This window comes from Hemiscyllium ocellatum, chromosome 15 (genome assembly GCF_020745735.1).
Source record: "Hemiscyllium ocellatum isolate sHemOce1 chromosome 15, sHemOce1.pat.X.cur, whole genome shotgun sequence".
Taxonomy (NCBI): Eukaryota; Metazoa; Chordata; class Chondrichthyes; order Orectolobiformes; family Hemiscylliidae; genus Hemiscyllium; species Hemiscyllium ocellatum.
In genome coordinates this window covers 31,148,871-31,158,600 of record NC_083415.1, presented here as the reverse complement: position 1 = coordinate 31,158,600, position 9,730 = coordinate 31,148,871, and the positions used below count along the sequence as shown (strand labels likewise).

Below are 9,730 nucleotides of genomic sequence, written 5' to 3'. Positions count from 1 at the left end.
ATTTAGACTGAAATGAGAAAAGAACTGTTTTAAAAGCCAAAGACAGTTAAAGGACTGTTTAACTGTTTTATGTAAGAATGTTACCTGTTATTCATTTTAAGTGTTTTACACAGCTGTTGGCTCAAACACTGGTTGCACATGAGATGGAGCCAGAAGGTTGTATACAAATGGAGATTCTCTTACCAATAAGTTGCTGATTGTCATCATTTCAGAAATCAATGATGTCTTGACACCAGAAACTGAAAGATTCTAGGTAGGTGGACAGGATTTCAGATGAGAAGGTGTCAGATATCTGGAAGGAATGGAGCTGTTTTCATTTTGCAGGCAAAAGCATCTCGAGCCTGAGGATAGCCATTTATTCCTTCTCTTCTGTTGCTGATCAGCAAAAGTTTCTCTGTGAATTGGGATGAGTGAATTGCCTTCCCACCACTCATAACACCATGTTCTTCTAAATTCTGCATTTAAATGCAAACCAAGAGTCTATAATTTCACATCATCGTTAGCTTTGCTAAGTGTGAATTTATGTGAAGGGGAGAAGTTTTATAAGTCGGTTAGAATCGTAACTAGTGAAAATTGTAGGTTAACTGTTTAAAATTGTTTATCTGTAGTTAGAATCATTTTTAATAAATAATAATTCTTAAGCACAAAAACCTGATCTGTGCTTTCTGCCATCCTGTGTGTGAAAGACAGGTCAATTGGAGAATTCTGCATATTTTTAAAAAGCTTTACGTTGGTGATGATTCTGAGAACAGTGGGACTTCATTTCCAACACACCACCCTAGTGAAGGGTAACAAAGGAGAGCAATGTAGTCACATGAGCTTCAAATTTCTTTTTACTTCCTTTTTTTAACAGGATGAACAAATATATGCTATGTAAAAACATGAAAAATGCTGTTTTGTGGAAAAATGGTTAAAAGTCCATACTCGAGAATAAGGCCGAAACAGGGGCAAGTTGCTGGAGAATGGAAAGGTGGCATGGTAGGTTTAGTGAACAGATAAAAAGAATGGTTTGGGAGATCATACCTCAACATTTATCTGTTTGGCTTGGGTAAAGTTGTGAGCAAGCTCCTATATAATATTATTCACAAGCCTGATGAATTTCCTATGAATCAGCAACATCAACTAGCATAATTGATACGTGCTTGGTACAAAATCTCAAGGTATTCAGGTTTTGTAATATAAAAATATGTGGAAATAATTCTTCCTCTGAGGTTGAAAACCATATGATAAATTGTGTTTATTTCCATGTCACAGTAATGTGCATGTGATTAATGTAGTGTAATTAATTTTCCTGAATTCCTTACTGCTTTATTAGTGACTCCAACCAGTTGGCAATCTTAATCTGGGTGCAAATCAGGAGGCTGTCCCACAACAAAATATTTCTCCTCAAAAAATTAACTCTTAATTCTACATTCTTTAAACTAATGCCACATCTCCACTTTCTCTTAAAGTTCTCAAACTGTTCTATACTTCCTAAAATTGATACCAATTTTCTTAAATACTCTATCTTGAATCCCACCAATCAGTTTTCTCCTCAACCACATTAAGACAGCTCTTATGATATAAAGTGTGACTATCCTACGTGACTGAAACAAAGGTAAATGGTCCCTTCTCAGCTTTCTCAAATTGATTGCAGTCTTTGGTGTCAATAACACCATCCACCCCCAACACTGTCCAGCTGCATGGGTTTTCCCTTAGTGTTCACATTTCTATTTTTCAATCATAGCCAGAGAATCAATCGCTTGCAATAATTTCACTTTCTGCTCTTGTACCCTGATCTATAGTGGCAGTCAAGACCTCTTCGACTTCACATCTATATGTGTAGTCCTTGGTGACATCATCCAAAGTACAGCATTAGTTTTCATATGTAAGTTGATGATATCCAGCTCTACCAGATCTTTCTCTGCTCCTCCACTGTTGCTTTTCCAACATAAACTAGTGGCTGAGCAGAAATTTGAATGAATTGAACACTGGGAATATGGAAGCAGTTGTTTCTAGGCCCCATGACAAACCAGTTACCAATTCAATGTTTCTCCCTGACAACAGTATGAAGATTAAGCAAGTCTAAGTTACTATAGTTGGCCCTGAATGAGTCACCAAGTACATATTTTTTCCCATTCCTAAGACTGGTTTCCCAACTCTAACATCTTATGAGTGTGTCCTGTCTCAGTTCATCAGTTTCTGAAACTCACATTCATATCTTTGTTACCCTAGGTTTGACTAATGCAATCATTACAAGTATCTCACATTACATCCTTTGTAAACTTGTGGTCTTTAACTCTGCTTCCTGTGTTCAGCAGCCTTGATTTAAAATTCTCTAATTTTCAATTCCTTCCATGGTCTCATCCCTCCCTACTTCCATAATCTCCTCCGACCCCACAACCTTCTAAGATGTCTGTATTCATTTTAGTCTGTTCTATAGCCTCTTTCAAGAAACTAGAGCTGTGAAATACTCTCTTACATTTCTGCTACATCTATATAACCAATTACTTTTCAGTGCTTCTGAAAAGCCATCTCGTTGACCAAGCTTTTGTCATCCAATCTACTATCTGTGTTTGGTCGTTAAATGTTATTTCTGGCATGCCTGTGAATATTTTTATTACTGAAAAGGCACGCTATATAAATAGTAATTCGCCTAGAATAGAGATCTGCCTGCTTATATCTGAAAATTACATTTCGAGAAACTGTCCCCTGTGGAGAAAGAATCATACATGCCTTTGGATTCAATTTTGTATCTTTCCTTGACACAGTGAGACAGTGTCATTTCCTTGACACAGAAGCCAAATATTGAGCTTTGCCCCACATAAAGATGGCGTCATTCAGAACCGGCTCGATTATTAAATATTTAATATTGCAGCTTTATTAATCATCGTCCTTTTTCTTATTCCAGTCAAGCCCAAATCAAAACACAATCACACCCTAAATGTTAGCACGCACAGCATCAATCATGACATTGGGCTCAGTCAAGCATTACGCCTGGATCTTGTTTTCCTCTTGTTATTTACATGAAACAGTGAGGTAACTTCCGAGCACCGATAGCTCGACTCAGGAATCGAAACTTGTAAACCCAATTCCTGTGTCTTCGCCTCTCAGTGCAGTTGAAACTAGCGCTGAAGGAGGCAACTAGTTCACATTGCAGATCCATCTGTAGAAGATGTATTGTTTTGTCTTTAAAGAGGATGGTTCACCGTCTGGTTGCTCATGAAGTTTCACGGTAAGGGATCGAACGCTGCCGCTTGTGTTTGACCAAGCCTTTCTTTATGATGAGAATAACAGGAAGTTTATACAGTTATTGTGCTTTATCCATCGGGTTAAGAATAGTCTTATGTCTTTGAGTTTAAATTATTCTTAAATTATTTAAACCTTAAATATAAACATTTTAAACGTAAATGATTGTGATTGGCATTGTATCATAGACAATGGATGTTAGAATGTTGTGAGCTGTTAGAAAGGTGTTGTTGACACGTTTGTGTATTGAAAGGTTTGAAAAAGATCACATGAAATCTAATTGTCCTTTTGTTGAGCAGGCTACACTAAAAGAAACTTGATCAGAATGATTTGATCAGGTTTCTCTTTGTTTAAATAAGTTATTTCCTATCAACTATTGCAACTCACATGTAATAACGTTTAACGTGAGTAATGTCAATCTCACTTTTGACTGAAGCTCGTGATAGAAAAATTAAATCCACGTAGGCGATCATTTCTGGTCATAAGGATGATCGGTTTTCGTATAAGTTACTGAGCCAGGACTGAAGGTGTCAAGTGATGATTCATCTTACCAAAACTGTTGGAACTCGAAAATAACTTTACCAATGAGTACAAATAATGATTCGTAGCGGGTTGTTACACATGGGAAAAGAATGTTCAGCTTATTATGGAGGTGTACACGTCAACTTAGTTATCGAGCTGTCCTGGCGTAGCAACTTCGCTTAAGGAAGTATTTTCTTTCCCTTACTGGAAAACCCTCTAGAATGCTAAATTTAAATAACAAGTATAAATATTAGTATAAGTATAAACCTGGGTAGGTCCTTCAGCCATTAAACTTGTTCTGCCATTCATTTCAACGGCATTTATCAGCCTTTGCATCCTTTAATACCTTACTTAAGTAAAAAATCACACAACACCAGGTTACCATCCAACAGGTTTCCACCTGATGATGGAGCAGCACACCAAAAGCTAGTGCTTCCAATTAAACCTGTTGGATTATAACCTGGTGTTATGTGATTTTTAATTTGTACACCCCAGTCCAACACCGGCATCTCCAAATCATGTTACCTAAGGTAAAAATATAAATCTCATTCTTAAAGTTTCAATGCATCTAAAATCTTATTTTTGTTTTGGGTGGGTTGGGGGTTCTATACTTTCACACCCTGTGAATGAACAAGATGCTTCCTGATTCCTGGTTCAAATTTTGATTGATCGGGACTTTAAAGATATCTTCTGCTTCTGTCAAGAACTTTAATTTGTGCACTCATCAACTTTCTTAACTGATATATACAAACCAAATGTATCCAACTTATCCCTATAATTTAACTTTTTAAACTGTAATGTAATTCTCGTGAACTTGTACTGTATTCTTTCTTAAAGTAAAAAATGAGGTCTGCAGATGCTGGAGATCACAGCTGCAAATGTGTTGCTGGTCAAAGCACAGCAGGCCAGGCAGCATCTCAGGAATAGAGAATTCGACGTTTCGAGCATAAGCCCTTCATCAGGAATAAGAGAGAGAGAGCCAAGCAGGCTAAGATAAAAGGTAGGGAGGAGGGACTAGGGGGAGGGGCGATGGAGGTGGGATAGGTGGAAGGAGGTCAAGGTGAGGGTGATAGGCCGGAGTGGGGTGGGGGCGGAGAGGTCAGGAAGAGGATTGCAGGTTAGGAGGGCGGTGCTGAGTTGAGGGAACTGACTGAGACAAGGTGGGGGGAGATGCCACCGCATCTCCTCCACTTCCCGCTCCTCCGCCCTTGAGCCCCGCTCCTCCAACCACCACCAAGACAGAACCCCACTGGTTCTCACCTACCACCCCACCAACCTCCGCATACAACTTATCATCCACCGCCATTTCCGCCACCTCCAAACAGACCCCACCACCAAGGATATATTTCCCTCCCCTCCCCTATCAGCGTTCCGCAAGGACCACTCCCTTCGTGACTCCCTCGTCAGATCCACACCCCCCACCAACCCAACCTCCACCCCCGGCACCTTCCCCTGCAACCGCAGGAAATGTAAAACTTGCGCCCACACCTCCACACTCACTTCCCTCCAAGGCCCCAAGGGATCCTTCCATATCCGCCACAAGTTCACCTGTACCTCCACACACATCATCTATTGCATCCGCTGCACCCGATGTGGCCTCCGGTATTCTTTCTTAGACCACTATATGTTTCTTTGAATCTGGAGCTCAAAACCAAGGAGCATTCTCCAGTGGTGTCTGATGAAAGCGATATGTATCTGACGCATTATCTCTTCTGAAATGCAATCCTTTTGAGATAAAGACCAATATTTCATCACCTTGTTTTTATTTTGTACATTTCCATTTGCTTTTAATGATGTGTACATGGACCGCTAAATGAATTTGCTTCTCCACAGTCTCACCATTGAGAAATTATTCTTGTTTGTCTTTCTCACAAAGTTTTCACAGTTCTCTATTCTAGAATCCATTGGCCATAGGTTTGCCTACCCACTCTGCTTTTGTGTTGCAATGTAACTTTCAGCACAATTCTACATAATTTATCACATTTCTTAATTTAGTCTAATTTACAACTTTGATGTACAACTTTATTTCTTCATCCAATTATCATTAAATGTGATGGAAAGTTAAAGCTCCAGTACTGATCTTTGGAAGATTTGATCAGTGGTATTTTTCTAATTAGAGGCAAACACAAAATTAATTCTCTCACTTTTCTATTTCCAAAAGCAATTGCTCATCCATGCTAGATGATTGCCTCCAAATTCATGCACACTGATTGCTGCAGTTAGGAACAGTTTTTCCTTACTTACTGTACCTAAACGCTTCATGATTTTGCAGACATCTCTATCAAATTTCCTTTAACCTACCCTCTGCAAAGCTTTTACACCCTTCCTAGCCGTTTTGTGATTTTTAACTTCCTGGCTTTTGTACAGTGTGTATTTAGACACTTCTGGATAACCACTCTGCTCCAGTTCCTCGGATTCTGCCTGAATTGCTTGTGCTTTTCCAGCACCACTGTACTCCACTTCTGGATCTCTTGTATTCTTAACTAACACAATAGCCTGTCCTTCCACATTTATAAATTGGTACATGGACACCCTCAGGTTTCTCTGTTCCAGCATTTCCTTTAAAAATTGTAACATTTTGTTTGCACAATCACCGTTCATTGCTGCTATGAAAATGTGTCACATCACACTTTTTCCCAATTTTGTGTTGTGTCTGAGGAATATTCTGCACTAGGTAAAACACTGACTGTTGTCACTTGAGATAAGAGTATTGGGAACAATTTAATTTGGTGAAGGGAATATTACGTAAGAGATGGAGAACGGTATACATCCAGATTTGTTCACTCAGGCAAAATGACAGCAAGTTTGCAGCTTGCTTTCCATTGCTCACAAACAGTTGATGGGAGCATAAAGTAGCTGAAATGCAAAAAAAATGCTGATTTATCTCTGTCTTTACTGTTGCATAAAGTCAAGATGTACTATAATTGGCTTTTCCTAAATACTGACTCAGAGTATGACTGTCTATCTATGATATTCCATGGCACTGGTCATGGGTTCTCTAAAACTCATTTTCCTATACTTCAGGCTAAGTATAGGCTACGTGCCTCCACATATACTGTTTACAGGTACATTCACATAGAAAAAGTGGCTGCTTCCATGGCATTGCTGTCCCTTGGCAGTTCTATGCAATATTTGAGATTCACCAGTGCAGAAAGGCTCATGTGAATTATTGCAGGTTCCTCTGTTCAGATAACATGAAAGATCTAGATAGAGGAAATAAGGAGAAACTGTTCCTAACTGCTGCACTCAGTGTGCGTGAAAAAGTGTGCATGAAATTGGAAGTTTTTTTATTTTTACCTGTAACAATTTGAAATCTGTGGATGCATTTGGGTTGGGTCACTGTCTTTAAATTGTTTTATCAACACATCAAATAAATTTCTTTACAGTGACTGCACTTTGTATTTCATTGGCTGCTGAGTGTTTATGTTATGGTCTGAGAACGTGTTGTACAAATGTGTTTCATTGGATTCTTAGAGGAAGGTTTGCCTAACTGTGGGTTGTGACTCCCAATGGGGTCATGAGAAATAGCGTCCTTGGATGAGGGGTTAACCTCTGCAATTTTTATTGGTAGTGGGCATGACTTACTGGATAGATCTTTAAGGGCTTATTGCTGCTGCAGGTATACAGATATGTTTTTTTTAAAAATTGTAGCCTAAACATTTCCAACAGGGCTTAATCTAATTTCTCCTTCCTTCTTGCACTCCCACCCCTATCACTCAGCAGATGATGCCAAGCTGACTTTTTCCTCCCCTCCCCCATTCAAGAACCATTAAACTTTGATTTCAGGGTCGCACAAAGTCTCAGGCATTATACTGGCAAAATACTTGGATAATACTATCCTATACCAAGTTAGAAGTAAAATACAGTAACTTTTTGTAATCAAATGATTCAACTTGTGTTCTGTGAGAGTTATATCAACTAGCTGAATGCATGATATTCATATCCACATTTGAAACTACTCTGTTCATTCTGTTGTTATTACATATTATTTTGAACATTGTTCATTTATTTTGTCAATTGTTTTAACAAAATTACCATTTACCAATGTGGTCTTAAATTATGGTTTATCCAGAAGTCTCCCTCACCGACTACTGTACATCTGCATTCAAATATTTTGTAGCATTATGTAGAATTGCAGTGGCAGTGTAATCATGAATTTGACGAGATATTTTAGTTTCATTTTTGTAGGAATGGTGGTGCTGTGTTTGCCCACGTACAGTAGGGTTAGTGCAGCTTAACCTAATGGTACCTAACCTGTGGAACATAAGGCTAGTTCCTTGTGACACATTTGTTATCCAGTTGCGCACGATGAAATCACTTCTGATTAAGATATATTTAAAATGATTAACCTTTTGTCCAACATCCAAACTATTTTGAATCCAAATCCATGGATGAGTTGGACATAAAGGGTCTATTAAGACCGTAAGACCATAAGACATAGGAGTGGAAGTAAGGCCATTCGACCCATCGAGTCCACTCCGCCATTCAATCATGGCTGATGGGCATTTCAACTCCACTTACCAGCGTTCTCCCCGTAGCCCTTAATTCATCGAGACAACAAGAATCTATCAATCTCGGCCTTGAAGACATTTAACGTCCCGGCCTCCACTGCACTCCGTGGCAATGAATTCCACAGGCCCACCACCCTCTGGCTGAAGAAATGTCTTCGCATTTCTGTTCTGAATTGACCCCCTCTAATTCTAAGGCTGTGTCCACGGTCCTAGTCTCCTCACCTAATGGAAACAATTTCCTAGCGTCCACCCTTTCCAAGCCGTGTATTATCTTGTACGTCTCTATTAAGTCTCCCCTTAATCTTCTAAACTCCAATGAATATAATCCCACGATCCTCAGCCGTTCCTCATATGTTAGACCTATTCTCATGCTGTACATCCCTGTGACTATGTGACTCTATAAATAATTTGCATTCCTTTTGAATTCTAGTCTCCCTCCTTACTTCTACCTCTTCCACTGTTATCTCTGTTTCTTTACTTCTCTCACACTTGTTTCTTTAATTTGTAACAATCTCTTTCCTCATTTCTGTCTCTTTCTCCTTCTTCAGTGATGCCCCCTCATCCTTCATTCCCACCACTTCTTTCCTCCTCAATAACTTTGTTTTTGTTTCTTAATTTTTTAAATGTCCACATTTCATTTGTGTTTAAAAGTTTTTCCAATTTCTATCTCTAACCTGTAAATAGGAGTGAGGTAGGAGCTTGGATGATTGTGAGAGTCTTGGCTGGCTGAATCTTTAGCAATGATCACTGTTCTAGACAGGCTGAAAAGTTCTCCTTGCATGTCTAGCTGCAGCAGTAGCTACTGGATGTCTGTGTAGGTGTTTCACATGCGCTCTTCCTCCGCAGTGATACCACACTAACTGCACAGGACTTTTGTAGAGAAGTAATGTCCATTTTGAAACACCCTCACCACCCATGGTATTCTGATGCTGTTTTCAAGCTGTGAAGCATTTTCTGGGTCCTGCTGTAAAAGCTCATTTAACATCTTTCATTGAAAGGTGAACTCACCCTCCAGTTATGTAGTTGCTCTGGGGGAAATCACATTGAGCAATTTTTATCTTTGTTTTTCATCTCCTCTGCCACTGCAGTATGGATGTCTGAGCCCCCTCATTTAGGCCTGATGGTGGACACAGAAGCCTGAAGGGGAAATTCTGTCCCATCTCTGATGGTTGAAAAGGAGAAACAGACGACAAAGGAAAGAGCAGGAAGAAAGGAAAGAAAACCTTGCCAGACCATTTACATATCTTAAAGGCAGTTCAAGCATACTCAACGTTAAGATGTTTATGGTTAACATATTGACAATCAGAGTAGAAAATGTCCCCAGAATCCTGCCTCATTTACCAACTTCACAAACCAGATAAACCATTCTTGTAAATATGCCTCTTAGCTTGTTGACACAGAATGCATGACTAAAAACAAATAAACTTTTAAAAAAAATTTGAAGCACTTTCAAATGCAGTAAACCAGAT

The 9,730-nt window shown here is 39.2% G+C and overlaps 1 protein-coding gene across 4 annotated transcripts in view; it reads left to right on the top strand.

Annotated features, from left to right (window-relative positions):
- The first annotated feature begins 3,052 nt into the window (after nt 1-3,052).
- helz2a (helicase with zinc finger 2a) overlaps nt 3,053-9,730 on the top strand; it is a 103,231-nt gene continuing 96,553 nt past the window's right edge. For all 4 annotated transcript variants that reach the window (XM_060836332.1, XM_060836331.1, XM_060836333.1 and 1 more), the window contains exon 1: nt 3,053-3,214. The gene's annotated coding sequence lies outside the window, so the exon portion shown is untranslated. The remainder of the gene's footprint in view (nt 3,215-9,730) is intronic.